At 37.4% G+C, this 14564-nt stretch overlaps 1 long non-coding RNA gene across 2 annotated transcripts in view; it reads left to right on the forward strand.

Moving 5' to 3' along the window:
• The window catches only part of LOC112676146 (uncharacterized), a 45881-nt gene that overhangs the window by 11440 nt on the left and 19877 nt on the right, over nt 1-14564 (forward strand). The window contains exons 2-3 of one of the 2 annotated variants that reach the window (XR_004810688.1): nt 7697-7778; nt 12976-13067. This is a non-coding gene — a long non-coding RNA (uncharacterized LOC112676146). The remainder of the gene's footprint in view (nt 1-7696; nt 7779-12975; nt 13068-14564) is intronic. The other variant, XR_003146320.2, reaches the window with a different exon arrangement.

A 14564-nucleotide genomic window follows, 5' to 3' on the forward strand; every position in this document is an offset into this window, starting at 1 on the left:
CCATATAAACCGTCTAGATGTGATGGGCACATCAACTGATTATTATTCCAATATACTGTGCTAATTGACCCAGTGAAGGAGTATCTTAAGAGTCATTTAACTACATTTGGAGATTCCCAATGGACTTCTTGGAAGACAAGAAGCACAATTTGAGGCTTAAAGTTTGAACATGTTATATTTTCATTTCATTTTTAGTGATGCCAAATTTTCCCTTCCAATCAAGATGAATTAGAGAAATATGTGAAATTAGAACCCCAAAGCCCCAGGGCTCCAGTTCCTGGAAATGGGTGGTGATTGGCCATAGAATGACCTGGGAAAGACTGACAAAGTTACTTCAGGACAAACTCCTAGCAGGTGCTGTGGAGACTGTTACCTCAAGCCTTTAGCTGAACCTTTCAGTCTTATCTTAAAGTTTAGGAATCATCTGTGGACCATTGTCACACTGGGTTGAGTCATTCTGATGAGATGTACAGAGATTGCTTAGCAGTGTCTCCATGGGTGAGGGGCAAAGTGATACAACAGAAATGCCAATATTTTCTCACCCTGTCTTGTTTCTGAATAAATTTCAGGCCACATATTTTCTACAAGATTCATTGGACAAATTTTGTCTCTACTCCTAATATTTCCCAAAGACTTGATACAACAGTTGATTTAGACACTTAATAGTGAACTTATAGCCCAAGTGATTTTATCTGGGAAACTTGGGTGTCTTTTATAGTATTCTAAACCATCAAAGAAATATATAGTTAATAGACAAATGCTCATATTTTGATGAATATAATTTGAATTTTATTGAATTGAAAACTGAATTTTGAATTTTATTTCAAAGGTGAGCTGGTTAAAAATACAGCAGACGGTAACCCACTGAAACATAGCTAACTTAATTGTTAACATAAACCCAAGAATTATTATATGGCCTATTATGGCAATTATAAAGTGAATCTTCTACAACATTTTGTTTTCAGGATTGAGGAGGAAGATCTGAAGTGTGGAGTATCGGCTCAGTATAGGCATTAACATATGGCATCATCTCCAAATCTTACTATGAAACCCTTGGGGAGGTATCTTTTCAGAAGCAAAACTAAGGAATGAAGCATCTCTGAGACTTCTATACATATCCAAACTGAACTTTAGCCAGTTTCCATTAGGATTGGTCCTTGTTTTTTCACCTTCTTAAAATCACACATACACAGAAACACATGCATACACAAACACATGTGCACTATCACTCACACAAAGCCTGGTGGAGCAGTGAGAAATGTCTGGTCTCTGAAAGACATTCTGTTAGAAAGAAGCAGAGGGAACCCAGCTTAGGAAATAACATATAGAGAAGTCACTGTGTTAACCAACTCAGCCTACTGGGAGTGTTTCCATCGCCCAGGAGGAGGTCCAGAGAAAGGAGACCAAATTCTACAAGGCTCACTGGTGTTTTGTTTTGTTTTGTTTTTTTTCAAGATCATTACTCCCAATGTTGCAAGAGCATGGATTGAAGTGAGTTGCCTATCCGTTACTCACCTCCTGTCAGCTGTCACCCAGCTCACAGATTGGAAAGCACACTAGGGCATTGGGTTTAAATTGGCCAAGGGGTAGGAAACATGGAATGGTCATAAATGGAAAGTATTCAGGCTCAGAACAAGTTGTAGGGGAGCCATACAGGAATCTGCGTGAGGTCGCCTAGAAATGTTCACATAAAGAATAACAAAAGTGGAGCAAGAAAGAGCCAAAATGTCCAAGCTCATGAATATCCTTAAATTTGAAGAGGGATTTCAGTAATTAAGTGTTTATCAAGTTTCTGGGAGTCAGGAGTGGGAGATTTTGTAGTACCTGTTAGGAGATAGATATAAAGTATTTCCAATCTAAAGACAGAAGTTAAAATTAAAAATGGCGATGGAAATAAATAAATAAATAAATAAATAAATAAATAAAAAAAAAAAAAATTAAAATGGTGATGGGGTTGTTTTAAACAAAGGACTTTGAAGTTACTTCTAAAAGAACCAAATCAAAACAAAGCAAAACAACAGCGAAGGGACACGTCTTCTGTTTCCTTAAAAAACTTTCCCCAAATCAGACAAACAAATATAGATGTGAGAGAAATACATGAGAGAGGACATGTGCTTTGAGGCTGTTTTTAGAAACAGGCCAGAGGAATAGAAAACTCCCTTTTAATAATTTACTCTAATGAAACATCATCTTAATATTTGCCATTTAAGTTATTTTAATAAACTGATGTCTTTTGTTAAGTTCTGGTTTGGAATAATTATAATGGTAATATTTAAGTGTTTACCATAAGTGTCAAAACAAACCGAAGGGGTAGGTACTATTTTAGTCCTATTTCACAAGGAGAGAATTGAAGTTAAGCAACTTTCCTGGGATCATACAGTTCGTTAAGAAGTAGCTGAGGCTTGAACCCTGGTCTATCTCTTACCAAAGAACATGCAGCTTACCATGGGTCTAAACATTCAGTCAAAGCCAATGCTTCTTAGTCTCATTTGAACCCTCCTAACTTTCCAAACCCATAATATATTATATTTAACCTTTTGGAAACACAGTGAAAAAAAGTTTTTGTTGAAATTGCAAAACAAACCTTCCTCCAAGAGATAACATTGTAAACCTTCAAGGCATTGGCTACTAGAAGTGATGCTCACTAATGAGTGATGAGCAGGGTACCATGGCAGCCAAGCAAATGCCATTCTTTTGTCTACAAGACTTATCACCTTTATTTCAGGGCCTGAGAATGTGGGCTGCCTAGTAGGTGTATTACATATTTTGTATTCAGTAGATATTTTTGAACTGCAACGAACATCTTGCAGCAAATACTGACTTAAGTGTCACCTGATATCTGTGAGGCCATCTACACTAGTCATTAGTTACGTGTGTCTCAAATAATTCTAGGCCGTTTTCTATTTGTTAGCTCCTTTGATAGCTCTAACTTATTTCATGAAGGCCAAGGATTACACATTTGTATAATTAAAAATACTCCAGCAGGTAGAAATTTCTATGGTGATACTAAGCATTATTACTGTATGTATTGACATTTCCTTAGTAGTCATGCTTAGGAGTCTCTGTGTGTTTTTAACAGACACTGAGGTCATATTTTGGGCCAAACAAATAACATTTGATTTAATCTTATAGCAATCGTCACAGGTAGATGTTAACTTTGCCCTGCTTTTACCAGTAAGGAATCTAAGGAGTAGAGAAGTCATGCATATTGATCCAATATTCATAGTGAGGAACTGACTCACCTAGAACTTATCTCTGTCTGACACTGAAGCCCATTCTGAACCACCTTTTCTTTAAATCTCTATATTCCTATTTCTGTTATAACAAATTATCAGAAACTTGGTGGCTTAAAACAGCACGAATGTATTATCTTACAGTTCTGGTGTCAGAAGTCGGAAATGATTCTTAGAGAACTAAAATCAAGGCATTGGCATACACCTTGGTCCTTCCAGAGGCTCTAGGGGAGAATTTATTTCTTCCCTTTTCCATTTTCTAAAGGTCACACACATCCATTGGCTCATGGCCACATCACCCAGACTTCACTCACAGCTCCTTCCCTGTCTCTGGTCCTCTTGTCTCTCCTCTTATAGTGGCCCTTATGATTTATTTGAGTCTGTCTAAAAGATCCAAGATAATATTCCCTTCACAAGACTCCTAATGTCATCACACCTACAGAGTCCCTTTTGTTATTTAAGATAACATATTTATAGATTTGGGGGATTAGGGTGTGGATATTTTGGGGGGACCATTATCCTGTCTATCACATGTAAAAACATCTTCATACATTGTCAGGAAATGCAGAAGGGTCATTTTGGCTTATAGATGTGGCCTTTTGTTTATTTTTTGTTTCCTTTGCTACTATAAAGTAAGCTCTTTGAGAAAAGAGACTGTGTCATGTCAGCTGGCTGTATCTCCGTGACAGAGCCAGCAGTATGTGTGTGCTTCCATCTACACGGTATGAATTCAGATCACCCTCTTGCCTCTGTCCCCTTAATCCCTAATCCTACTTCATGAGAAAAGAAACTCTCCAACTATTACTCAGGGAAGGGCTTTAATTCCATCATCAGAGACAGAGCTACAAAAGGTAAATAATCTTGGAAACATAAGATCGACCTTAAAATTACACAAACTAGCAAAAATATCAAATTGCCACCAGTTCTGATGGTGGTAGAAAAAGGCTCTAGATAACGAAGCAATGAAGAGAAGGAGTAGGGAACAGAGAAGATAAAGGACACTGAGACAGAGGCACCCAAAGAAAATTTTCTGCCTTCACAATTTAGCCAAGGTCCAGGCCCACTGTCAATAAAACTGGTAATTATTAGTATTGTTCAATGATATTTCCACTTCTCTTTTTCTGGCACATGGCAGAATCAGAGTTCCCAAATCCTTGAAGTTAGGTGTGGCTAAGTGACTTATTATGGCCAATGGAACCTACTGGCATCAGGACAGGCAGAGGTACAGAATGAGTAGAAGTGACATGTGTCACACCCAGGTGGAAGCCTTCAAGAGCCAATGCGTGAATTTCCTCAATGCTGGCCACGATAATTAATAATGCTCTATATTGTGAAGCCTCCATTACCCTATGCCTCTGAGTGTCAGCATGTGGAAAAGAGCCTCCGGGTGACCCAGGATGGTCCTAAAACATGAGTGAGGAATAAACCTTTGTTGCTAATAACCAGAGCTTTGGGGGATCTGCTACACTGCAACTAAAACCAGTCTTTCTTAACTGATTAAAAAAAAGAAAACAACATGGCTCTTTTCTGGACTTGCTCACTGCTGGAGTGAAGCAACAGGAAAACAGAAAGGTAGAGGTCATTCGTGGCCATAAGCTTTTCTCCAGCTCCTGCCAGGAACATTGCATTAAATGAAAATGAGTACTCTTCAGAAAACCTGAAAGTATAATGTAAGTAAGCACACATAAGCGCTTTACAAATTATAAATCACTTTGCAAGTAGCTATAACAATGTTTATTTCTCACCTGCAACTATAGCCATGATTACACGTTTTCTTATTTTGTGAGTCCATAATATTTACTCAGCTCCACCAAAAAAAAAAGTACTTACACTCTATGTAGACAATTCAAAGAGATTAGAGACACTTCCTAATATGTGTCAAAAAAGATATACATGAGGAAGACGAAGGCCACTTGATAGAATCTATACAATTTAAAATGAGTGTTTCTCTGTTATCCTTTTTATTATTCATAGCCTCCAGATATAAGAGAGAAAGTTCTATTAGCCCATGCCATGAACACAGAAAGTGGAGAACAGCATGGGACTAGCAGCTTCCTTGCAAATAGAGTAGCCACTGGGCAACGCCTACTACCTTCTCCCTTTGCTCCTCTTGGCACCAAGATGGGCAGCGATACACAAACTCTGTAATTGTTTTGTGCGTTGCAACCTTTTTATAAGGAATAAACTTGAAGCTTAGCAACACATTTTTCTACTGGAATGTGACATTATTAGGTCTTGCTAGTCTCTATGCCTACAAAATTAAGAAATTATGAGTATATTTTCTAAAGGGAAATTGAAGTGTATAAAAGCTTATTAATTAATATTTAATTTGTAAGTCCCTATAATTAGAGAAAAAAAAAGACAAGCAATGACAATATAAACTCTACTTTTTATCACTCAAGGGGGAAGGTTGGCTTACCACAGATAGCCTTTTAGGAAGAATAGTCACATTAGATGGAATTTGCAACCCTCACCTATGGTTTCTGGTGGGAACCTTCTCTGGGGGCAAAAATTGGAACTTGGTCTTTTAGCTTCTGACCAGCCCTACTGCTACCAAACAAGGAGTAAACAAGATTTTCTCCTATGGATTGCCATTGGGACAAATCTTTCTGTTCATTCTGCTTAGTAAAGCTCCTCTATAAGGAGTTTTCAGGGCTTCAGGCACTGTGAGCTGTTTCTCATCCAAGAACTACTTTCCTAAAGGGGAACCACAGGCTCTACACAAGGTACCTCCACACCACACAGCACTGTCACGCTTATGGTATCGTTCATTAGGTTTTTTTGTTGTTGTTGTTGTTGTTGTTGTTGGTTTTTGTTGTTGTTTTTGTTGCTTTTTAAGATTTATTTATTTATTCATGAGACACACACACACACACACACACACACACACACACAGAGTCAGAGAAACAGGCAGAGGGAGAAGCAGGCTCCATGCAGGGAGCCCGATGTAGGACTCAATCCTGGGACTCCATGATCATGCTCTGGGCCAAAGGCAGGCACCAAACCTCTGAGCCACCCAGGGATCCCCGCCACCCCTCATTAGTTTTACCTCAAGGCACTACAACTTTCCTATCATCATTCATCCTTCTGGAGAAATGTTCCCTACCTGAGTTTTCTGACTATTCTCTTCTTTACAAGGTCAACTTCCACAGGCACCATCTACCCTCTTCCTTTCTTGATACGGGTCACTCTCCAAGTCACATTTCTTTGGCTCTTTCTTGACATGGTTTTATGTCCGTACTGCTTCATTCTGTCATGTGCCCCAATATTCAGACACAAAGTAAATATTCACATTGACAAAGTGACTGCCATTTCTATGAGTAACTCCAGTCAAAAAACATATACCTAGAATTGTTACCATTTAGAAAGAAATCATACAGACATGCCACATGCTTATCTTGAGGTGCACTCACGATCCTTGGAAATATTTTATGTACTTATACCCTCCTTGGTTCCCAAAAGGATTCAGAGCAACATCTTCAAAAATAAAACTCATGCCTTCTTTGGAGTCCAGGAGAGTATATGTTGCTGGTATTTGTGAAAGGAAGTGGAAATCCTTACATTAGTAAGGCATCTTTCCATGTTTATATTAAGGGAGCAAAGAATATTTAACTTGAAAGTGTTCCTGAAACCTTGTGTAAGTTTCTTCCAGAAAAATGATCTGTATCTCAACTTACACTACCTTTTTGAGAATTCTCACATGCAAACTCTTTCTAAGTAAGATTTTTAAAAAGGAATATTCTGGAGAGACTCCAATGGAAGGGAGAGATAGGGTAACTGCTACAGAAAGAGCTTCTTGTCTAGGGTTGTCTGAGGTCCTGGATCATCAAGATTTCTGAACTCTTGTTGTTTTCTCAGCTATTATAGCTTGGAAAGGCTTGTTGAGATGTCTACTGTTCCACATTGGATATAATCATGTCCCATAGCTGGACTATTCATGTTCAATGAGGCCAGGAACTCAGGCATGTGACTTCAACTATTTAATAAATAGAAAGCAATGAACAGTTCTGGGGGTCAAAGATCACTATGATAAGTTTTGCTTGCTCCTTTGAGAGACATAAGTCAATGTGTTCAACAAAACCACAATTGATTGACTTTCTCTTGGGTTTAGGACATGAATATTTCATTTCCACAGCTCACTCAGTCATCCCTTAGATTAAACATAATGTTTGACTTTGCAAGGTCATTTTGCCACCATGAATTCTTTCTAAACTCTTAAATAGAGACAAGATAATCAGGGGAAGTGATCAGTCCACTCCTTCAAGGAAAGAGTTTTCAGAGCAGAACTAGTAAGACCCTTGTCAGTACTATAAGGAGTTCGTGAGTTTTTACTATTGCCATTCTTCTCTTTCCCACATTTGATTACTGACTAGAGGTAAAATAAGTCCTTCTCAGGATGGAGCAAGAGGACTTGGCTAAGGACTTGTTTCCTTATAATTTTGTCTTTCATTTACTTTCTATAGTTCTACAGCCAGCTCAGAGGATTCCAAAGCCCTTGAGACTGAAGCACAAGATCTTGAAATACTACAAATAAAGTCAAACACAGTGAGTAATCTCAGTTCAGCACAACTAAGAGGGCACAGGTCAGGCCTGGAAGTCATTAGATGAAAAAATCAGACCAAAAATTAAGATGAAAATATTGGCAGCTGGTATAAACACCAAAAACCCAGAAAATTGTTCCTTTAGTCTTCCATGCCTTCCTAGACCATTAGCTCTTGCCATATTCACAACTGCAAGAGGGTCCTCCTCTATGCACAAATCATATAGGATCCTGGGTACCTGCTACAGTATATAGTGGCGCGTCATTCAACCTGACCCACCTTTTCCTTAGGGCATGAGCTTATTCCTCACAAATGCTAATGATGCCCTCATCTAGACTAAGTGAGTCATAGTCCAAGGAATCAGACCCACTGACACACCTCCAAAAATCTCAGTACAGGCCTGGATACTTACAACGTATCTATACAATACAATATGATATCAAATAGAACCATTAATCATCTCTGTGTGCACATAACCATCCAGACAGAGGATATTTCCATGAGAAAAGATAAGGGAGGTTGCTTAAGCTGTCTCAAAAGTCAGTGAAGGTTGAGCAAGGATAAAGGGAGGTTTCCCTATTAGGACATGGAGGGAAAAAGGGAAATTCCCTAAATAAGAAAAAAATTGGAATAAGGCCACTCAAGTAGGGAGACAGCCTTAAAAAGACTGGCCAATGTGAGCTGACACTGGAGTACAGACTAAAAGAGAATACCAGACTCTCATTCCCAGAGGTCAGCTGGTGCCTGAGGCCTAGCATTGGGGTTATTAGGCCATGGCTGGAGCCTCCCTGGCTCAGCTTCTCTCCCCATGGGTCTCTTGCTACTCAAGAAGCCAAGAGCTATTAAATCCAACTGAACAAGACAAATTATGTAATCTTTCTCTCCAGGGATTTTATGATCAGGGGAGATGTATAGAGAGAACTCAGGAGGCCCACCCTCAATTTAGACATTGGATTAGTATTCCCTCTCTTATAATTTCATTCATTATCTCCTGCATAGAATTCACCTGACTTTAGGTGAAAAAAGAGAGATGGCCTGAAAAATACTCAGACATGCTATAGTTAAAAATGAGCTAAAGGTTTCAGCCAAAACCATCCTTTTCAAATGAAGACCTTAGTATAGGGATGCCTGGGTGGCTCAGTGGTTAAGTGTCTGCCTTTGACTCAGAGCATGATACTGGAGTCCTGAGATCAAGTCCCACCTCGGGCTCCCTGCATGGAGCCTGCTCCTCCCTCTGCCTGTGTCTCTGCCTCTCTCTCTCTCTGTGTCTCTCATGAATAAATAATTTTTTAAAAAAGACCTTAGTGCAGCCAAAAGAGGAGTCTATTCTAACAAATCTGAAGATATTTACCATAGTTGGAAAAACAGAATAGTTTCTTCTCAGTGAAATTATCTTATTCCTCTCTCAATGTTTGTAACTGTAGAATCTTTAAAAAGCTAACCCATACAATATTATCCCACAGCTGAACACCAAAAGTAAGTTATCAAAATTCAAATAGAAATACATGTCCTTGGACTGTTATAGCAAATAAAGATATAACTAGCTTTTGCTGATGGTATCTGGCACTGAAAAGTCACCCAGCTAATACAAAGCATCAGTGGGGAAAGTAAATGCAACCAAGAACATTAACATTGACACTTAAGACCATATAAAACCAGGTAACAGGCAAGAAAAATGTTCCCAGGAACCCTAATTAGTTATGATAGCAAACAGACAAAACCAACATCTTAAATACCTAAGTATACGGGAATGATTAAATAAATAAAAACATATAAACAGTATAAAATAGTATAGTGTATTTTTTAAGTGGTAGTTTTTTTCTGAATCCTTAAATCATATAGTTGAAATAATACAGTATTTAGCCTTTTCAGGTTGTCTTCTTTCACTTACTAATATGCATTTAAGGTTCTTCAATGTCTTTTGTGGCTGATAGAATATACCACGCACAGCTGAGAAAAACATATGCTCTGCTTTTATTGAGTAGAGCATCTGGACACGTCTGTCAGGTCCAACGTATCTACAGTGTTGTGCAAGTCCTTAATTTCCTTACTGAGCATCTGTCTGTTCTTTTTTAAAAAATTATTCAAGAGAGAGAAATAAAAGAGAGAGAGAGAGAGAGTGTGTGTGTGCATAGGAGGAGGGTTGAGGGAGAGAGAGAGAGCCTTAAGCAGACTCTGCACTGAGTCCAGAGCCCCATGCAGAAGTGAGTCTCATGACCCTGAGATCACAGCCTGAACTGAAACCAGGAGCTGGATGGTTAACTAACTCCATCACTCAAGAACCCCTCATCTGTCTGTTGTTCTATCCTTTATTAAAAGTGGAGTATTGCAGTCTCTTATTATTATTTTATTCCTTCAATTCTATCAAAGTTTGCTTCATATATTAGAAGTTCTGGAGTTTACTGCATAAACATTTATAATTGATCTCATGTTTTGCTTTAAATACCTAATTTTTAAAAATAAACTTTATTGGTGAATAATAACAATTCATCAGTTTTAAGTGTTTAAGAATATATAAATTCATGAATTTATAAGAAAATTGATTAATTATAAATGTGTAATTTGATGAGTTTTCTCTCAGTCTCTGGTTTCTTTTTATTTACTTAATGGTATCTTTTAAAGAGTAAAAATTTTTGCTTTTGATGAAGTATAATTCTTGTATTTTTCTTCTATAATCTCTATTTCTTGTATTCTAAGAATTCTTTTCTTTTTTAAGATTTATTTATTTTAAAGAGAGAACATGCACATGAGCAGGGGGAGAAGCAGAAGGAGAGGGAGAGAATCTCAAGAAGACTCCCCACTGAGTGCAGAGACCAACGTAGAGCTCAAAACAGGGCTCTATCTCACAACCCTGAGATCGTGACCCTGATTTGATCTGAGCCAAAATCAAGAGTCAGATGCTTTACCTAATGAGCCACCCAGGCACCCCTTAAGAACTCTTTTTATAACATAAGTTCACAAAGATTTTTCTCCAGTTTTATTCTAGAAGTTTTGTGATTTTTAAGTTTTAAATTTAGATCGATGATCCACTTTAACTTAATTTTTGAGTGTAGTATGGGATAAGGGTTATGGCTGGTACTTTTACATAAGTCTATCTGATGTTTTCAGTACCATTTACCAAAGGATAATTCTTTATTCACTGAATTGTCCTGGCACCTCTGTCAAATATCAGTTGGTCATATGCACTTGGGCTTATTTCTAGACTCTTATTCTGTTCTACTTATCTGTGTGCACCCTCATGTCAGTAAAACATAGTCTTAGCTTTATAGTGAGCCTTCCTATCAGAAAAGTCCTCTTACTCTTCCCTTCTTTTGGAAAATTATTTAGAGTATACTAGATTCTGTGTGTTTCCCGAAAAAAATAGGATCAGAATATCAACATCTACATAAAAAATATTTTGGAATTTTTTTTGAGATTTTATTGATTCTACAGGTCAGTTTGTGGAGGCTAACATCTTAATGATGTTAAGTTTTCTCACTTATGATCATGATAACTCTCTCCATTTATTCAGATAGAGTTTAATTTCTCTTAGCAATGTTTTATGTTTTTTAGTGTATCAACCCAGCAGCAACTTAAACTAAAATCTTAGCTTAAGGCAATGGTTCTTAAATGTTAGCATACACCAAAGTCAACTGACTGAGTTGTTGAAAACAGATTCCTAGGCCCCAATCCCTGAGTGTCTGATTCATTTGGTTTGATGAGGGGCGTAAATTTGGCATGTCTCACAACTTTTTAGGTGATGTGAATACAGTAGCTTCAGGGGCAGTATTTCAAGAACCACTAGCTTAAGGGTTTGTTTGTTTGTTTGTCTGTCTTTGGTTTGGTTTGGGGTTTCGACCACACATATAGTACAAATTAGAGCTTCCAATTCATGTGAGGAATTTTTGTAGTTATGGAATCTTAAGGAAGACTTTTTTTCCCCCTCAGTTTACTGTTCCCAATGGGTGAGTGGTGAATTTTTGCCAGTTCACTTTTACATCACATCATTTGAGGTATCATGTTAATGGGAGTTTGTCTTCTTAAGACCTCCATGTTATGGCAGTTCCAGGCTTGTTCTCTTTTCTTCTGCATCTTGAGGGACTGAAAAAATGAAGTGGTTTTACAGATTCATTGGAAGCAAAGCCAGATTCAATGTCCCACCTATCTTTCTGGATTCCCATTTTCACTAGTTTTCATGTTGTTGTCAGTTCATGGACTAATTTTTATTTTAAAAAATCTATGTTTTATCCAGCCTGGTTAGTTGTTTCTAATGAGAGGATCAGACAAGGTATCTAGTCAGTCACACTGTTAGAGACAGACATCTTTAATTTTTAAATTTCACGGCAATAGAGTTTTCATTTTTTTAATATATGCTTTTTTCTTTGGCAGTTAGTTTTATTTACCTATCATTTATTCCCCCTTATTTCTTTCTCACTCCCACACCTTTAAAAATTCTAAATTCTGTGATTTCCTATTGAGTGTTAGTCATATATGAATGAGGTGAATTCTGACTAGACTGTTTATTTCATGTTTATGTAGATGTGTAGCTATGGTTCTGTTTCCAGGAAAAAAATGATTTCTCTTTATGGCACATGGTATGGGAATGGATGAATATTTTTAGCCTCTAATTATGACTAAACTGAGAGGTATCCTGTAGGATTACTCACAGTGTAACAAACTTTTCTTCTCTACTGCCTTATTTATAAACTGCTCTGACAAGTGTGCCTTCCCTGTATAATTTCTTGTTTTGTCACATTGCCTTACATTTTTTAGATTTTCCATGAAAGAAAATCCAAGGAAGTCTGTTACCATCTTGCACACTTCACTCCCACTGTGGCAAAAGGAAGCCTGTTGTTTTTCCCCTTAGGCTGTGCCGCAGGAAGTGGAACTGTGCTCCACCAGCTTCTGTAAAGCCTGCAGCGCAGGCAGGCTTCGCATCTCCCTATGTTCTTATTGCCTATTACAGTTTTTAGGCAGCTTTTCATCCTATTTGTGGTTCAGAGTTTTAAAAGTCTGTTAGTTTAATCAGATGGATTTAGCATGCCTGGTTTTTGTTCCCCTCTTGCTTTGCAGTGATATCTGGGAGATGGAGAAATGTCCAATGCTGTCCTGTCATTTTAAAGCTAGATCTGAGTAGCTTTAAAAAAAATTCTGTAGCCACTTATATTTCCTCTTTTGTTAATTTTATGTTCACATCCTTGCACCTTTTTTTTTTCTTGTAGGTATGTTCCTATTTACCAAAATGCCCACTTGTCCAAAAAAAAAAAAGAAATTAAAAAAATGTTTTCTCTTAGGAGAGTGCAGTAACCAAGATGTAAGTAGCAAAGTTAGAGCCAGTAGGATGATGCAGCTTTAGACCAGTGGAACAGTCTGAAATGTTCCCACTGAGTCCCTGGTCTACAAGTTTTCTTTGGTGAGATTTCACTAGGTTCATTCTTGGGCCTAGTTCATCTGGTTATTTTAGGTGCCATTTGAGAAGGATAATGAGAGAATGAGGGAGGAGAAGGGTAAGCTCCCCTGAGCGACCTTGAAAATTCTGTAACATCTGTTTTCTTCTCTTTTCTTTGCTATCTTCCTACCATCAACACAACTGGCAAGGACCACTTGCTTTGTCACAGAATTTGAAGAAAATAATTAAATAAAATTCACTTTAATGTAGAATGATTCAAAGCTTACGTACACTCAGGGCTAGAGTTGCTTCTTTCTTGCCCTGCTATTCAGCATAGGGGTGAGACAAATCAAAACAAAAATCTGCCCCTGATCCATATGTGTAAAGATATCAATGAGCTGATGCGTATGTGAAATGCTATCCCTTTTCTCTTTCCACTTGCATTACTTCTAGGTCATTTGAGCTAAAATTAAATAAATCCAGTCACTGACTGCAAATAGGAAGTTACACAATAATAAACTTGCCTTGTAGCTCTTCATATGGGCATTCTCTAAGCAGACATGGATTTGGATGCCATTTCCTCTTGATAAGTATAAATTGGGGAGAAGGCATTTATGTATTTATTGTAATATTAACATAAACAGTTTATATGAATATATAAATAACGTTTCACTTTTTTCACTACTGAATGCCATCAATTGCTGAAGTATTTGTGCTCAAACAGAAAAGCACAATGTTGTAATTTTATAATTTCCAGATCATAAAAAAAAATGGGAGATAGTATATTAATCATCCCAAAGCAGTGAGAAGGGAATGAGGAAAAAAACAGAGTGAGAATTTTCAAAAGTTCTTAACAAATCATAGATGGATGATCATGTTACTTCTCTACTAGAATATTTATTCTGCATATAAGTGCCTTTTTATATGCAATTCACAAACATTAAAAGACATTCTATAACCTAAACTACTGTGAATCTGCTTGCCAGACATATATGGCCATACACTAACTGATTTTGAAGTAGCTAGATTTTTTCTCTTATAATTTCAAAATCAGTTTGGCAAAAATTAGGAAAATGTAATGAAAAGCAGAGGAAGATACTTCCAAAACTACATAAAAATGCACTTGGAAGTTAGCTTGGGTGATTCAAGATAAAAGCCTCAGAAAAATTAGCCTTTGTATTATGGAAAACACTTGGAAAATATTTTTGAAATTTTGGTGACACCCCGTTCTTCATGAAAAAAATTAATCATAAGTGATGGAGTGGAAAACACAAGGGAATTTTCAATGAAATGTTTTCTTTCTTACTGATGCAATATTTGAAATGGGAGCACAGGGCATATTTCTAAGCAAAGTAGTTGTCAGCAGGCATGACTCTCTTTAGCAAATTACCTGTGGTCTCATGAACAAATAATTTGGGACAT

Source organism: Canis lupus, chromosome 30 (genome assembly GCF_003254725.2).
Source record: "Canis lupus dingo isolate Sandy chromosome 30, ASM325472v2, whole genome shotgun sequence".
In the NCBI taxonomy this organism is placed as follows: Eukaryota; Metazoa; Chordata; class Mammalia; order Carnivora; family Canidae; genus Canis; species Canis lupus.